Source organism: Urocampus carinirostris, chromosome 4 (assembly GCF_059441175.1).
Source record: "Urocampus carinirostris isolate Australia breed hairy pipefish chromosome 4, RoL_Ucar_1.0, whole genome shotgun sequence".
In the NCBI taxonomy this organism is placed as follows: Eukaryota; Metazoa; Chordata; class Actinopteri; order Syngnathiformes; family Syngnathidae; genus Urocampus; species Urocampus carinirostris.
In genome coordinates, this window is record NC_142352.1 from 39,726,447 (window position 1) to 39,730,551 (window position 4,105).

The following is a 4,105-nucleotide window of genomic DNA, read 5'->3' on the forward strand; positions in this document are numbered from 1 at the left end:
TAGCGTATTCCAAATTGGCAGCAAGTGGGCAGGGCGCTTCTATTACGCACGCTTTGCGTCTTCGCGGGCTACTCTTGGGGTTGGGCTTTTTTTTTGGTTTGAACAAATTTATTGACACTAATAACAGAAAACAATAAAGACAATCTCAACAGCAACTAAGCACATTCACAATATTATATTCCAATATGACGTTATTAACAGCAAACACAATGTGAGGTTTGAACAACCCTTCTCGAAAATCCTATTAGCAATCAAGCATATTCACAATTTCATTATATAACATCTTTGTTAGTGTCAATAGATCTGTCCAGGCCAAAGTCGATTGTCCTCAGTCTGAACAAATCCACCGACACCAACAGCAGCAAAACAAACACGACAATCTCAACAGCCATCAAGCATATTCACAATTTTTTATATCTGACAATATGACGTGACGATATGACATTTTAACATTTTTTCTGACATTTTCAACATCAATTAAACAATTTCAGAGTTATTTTCTTTTAACAGTAGTTAACCAGCGTGTAAAAGGCAATACTATTGTGCAAGGGCATAGCTCTGCCATCCCACCCTCCCAAGCAGCATCCTTCCAGTCCTCTGTGTGGCTCCTCTCCCTTCTGTGTGGGTCCTCTCCCTTCTGGGTTCCACAACCCACTGCTTGCGGAAATTCAGGCCGAAGTGAAAGTTTGTGTCCATTCAACACGCAAACATTTGCAGGCGTCAGCTTCACTTGACCTTTCTTGCGGGCTCTCTTGCGCTTATACTTGTCACCAGATACAGATGTGAGCCTGAACAGAGGTTTTGCCTTTGCAGAACATGCTTCAATGAAGCTTTGGAAATACATCACCATGCCTAGAAAAGATCTGATTTTACTAGGGCATGGCGTCTTGCCATCCGACTCCATTAGATCAGCGACTTGTACGTCATTTATCGCTCTCACCTTCTCGGGGTCTTCTTGTCGGTTGAAAATAGTCTGTGTAATATAGTGTAATAATCTGTGAAGCCCTTTGAGACTCTTCGTGATTTAGGGCTATACAAATAAAAATGACTTGACTTGACTTGACTAGTTAAATGTTGCACGTTCTAAATGATGTATCCTTGACGTGGACACGTGTCGAAAATGTCCCTAAAATAACACATGTGTTCATGTCCCTTAAATAACACGTGTGTTTTGATTGTTCTACACACGATATACCGTAATTTCCGCACTATCGGGCGCACCGGGTTATAAGGCGCACCCCCAAAAAATAGGATTTGGTTCTTTATCTTCCATAGATAAGGCGCACCGGATTATAAGGCGCTACAATGGGAACGTCGACAAAACAGTCAGATGATTCAGTCAAACTGATTACCCCCTTAACATTTCCAAAGCTTGTAAAGAAGCAAATACGTGTCGTAGGCACGTGCGGTTGCGATGTCCGTACAATGTCACTTAAATGCATCATTTCAAATATCATTCGGAAGGTTAAAGTCTTGGGATTCAAGAAATGCCAACCACTCCTTAGTTTCTATTTTCTTTTTCGCTCGCAACTTTACTGTGCATATGACAATAAACACTTGTAATTGAGTTTAATTCACTCAACTCACCACAGCAACATCAAGATTGTTCTAAAACAAGATACCGGGAAAATATAAACCCTCATAGCTCACCTAAGTTCTCACGTTCAATAATGATACGCAACCATGGTCTTCTTACAACCGTGGGTGTAGTAAATCCTGGAGAGTAAAATATTTATAAATACAGACTAATGAAACATGTTTCTTTATGGCGTAGTTTAGCAAGCTTGCTATTCATCTTTTTTGGCCAATTGCAGGGTTTGTTTTGGCTCTCTAGCCTATCCGAGGCTCCAAATAACTTCAGCCAATAGCAATCGATTTAACTGATGATTGACACATCTTTTTCGGCCAATTGCAGGGTTTGTTTTGGCCCTCTAGCCTATCCGCCCAGGGGGGCGTGGTTTATTTCACGTCAGTGAAAACATTAAACACATGAACACGACTACAAAATAAGAGAATATAAGATTGATAAACGTACAAGAGATGCAATTAGACTGATTATTGAAACGTTACTTCATGTGTGTGTGTGTGTGTGTGTGTGTGTGTGTGTGTGTGTGTGTGTGTGTGTGTGTGTGTGTGTGTGTGTGTGTGTGTGTGTGTGTGTGTGTGTGTGTGAGAAAGATTTTTTTTTTTTATTTAGGAATACAAAAACAAGATATATTCACACAGTGAATTCTGAGAAATATTACAACCAAAACGACCAACCTATCATGAACGCAGGTTGAAAAATATTCCCAGATGCTTGATCCATAAAACCCGATCATTTACTCGTGTAAGCGAAGACTCACGGAGCACATTTTGTCAGGTTTGGTGGTGTTTTTTTGCCATTCTGTCCATTAAAATGAACTGCACTCGTGCAGCCGTGATCCGTTGTCCCTGATCGCATATTGCTCAGAGCGGGGACCGGCAGAAGGACCTTTTGTCATGAGGTGTGCGATTCTGGCCTAAGTAAAATGTTCCATTATCCCAGGTGACCTATTGAGACAGAGTACTTTATTTTAGGTTCCGGCCCCGTGCCATAGTGGCCTACCTAAAGTAAACTGCACTGCTTTGGCCGCATTCCAGTATCACCATTTAACTATTGCTGAGAGTGGGGGCTGAAAGGGTGAATTTGTTTTATAATTGGTTGCTCTTTTTTCCGTTCTTTGCCTCTAAAATAACTGCAACAGTGCAGCCATGATGCATTATCCCCAGTCGACTGTTGCTAGCAGCGACGCCCGGCAGAGCGCATGTCAAAAATGGAGGGGGGGTCTTCATAAACTTTCACTGGGTATTCTGATCCCTCATTTAACAACCTAAACGAGAGAATGCAGTACAGTATATAAAGGAAACCACCCAACTAAAGTTATTGCGTCGTATCCTTACACCTACCTCTAAGATTAAACCTTGAATGTTGACCAACACAGACGACTTAACCCAAGGATTCTTCCTTTTGATCCCATTTTTAAATTTTGGTCAAATATCCATGTAGGCTTTGATGGAGTGTGTCAATGTCACAAGTGTCAAAGGAATAAAGACTTAAACAATAATTGATCATAAGGATGTAACGGATGTGTAATTTCTAAAGGGGGGTTTTAACTTACGATACAATATAGAAATTGCAACTTGGTTTATTTTTAGCGATAAAATCCGATATAACATCTTTTGATCATATTGAGTATATAATATCAGAGATTTTGGATGTAAAATCCAGTAATATCTATCTATTATCCGACCAATATTTGAGATCAGATGCAATAGAGTAGTAAAATATTTGTCCAGGGCATCTTTATGATCAATTATTGTTTAAGTCTTTATTCCTTTGACACTTGTGACATTGACACGCTCTATCAAAGCTTACATGGAAATTTGATAGATAGATAGATAGATAGATAGATAGATAGATAGATACTTTGTTCATCCCCAAAGGGAAATTCACATTTCCAGCAGCATCCCTGAGCTGAGAACAATCGAGAACAATCGAAAATAACACGGGAGCTGCTGGAGTGGCTGCCATTCGTGACGGCGCCGGAAGAAAAGATTCAATTTGAATCATTTACAAACAAACAAACAATTGAATCATGTACAAACAAACAAACAAAATATTCATGTTTCAATAAGTGGAGTGTTAATAAAATATTTCTGATACTGATATAACCAGATAAAACTAATTTTAAGTTACCTGTCCAAATGAATGTTGTGCCATCTCACCTTTCCCACTCTCTCTCCTGCAGTTGACTTGCTGCTGCTCGCTCCTGAAACTAATACTTACCTCTTTGTGTATTGCCTGCATATGGCGACACCCTCTTTCAGCTTGTCTGTCAGAACATAATTGCTGGTACTGATGTCTCCTATCTGGAAGGCTGACCACAATCAAGGTGAAATTGGATCGAAAGGAAGAATCCTTGGCTTAAGTCGTCTGTGTTGGTGAACATTCAAGGTTTAATCTTGGAGGTTAGGTCGTAGGTTAAGTGTCACGGTCGCCATGACGACCAGTATGCCACGCCCCCGAACTCAAGCTGAAGCAGATCAGCTGATTGCTGGTCTGCTATTTAAGGTTGGATTTTGG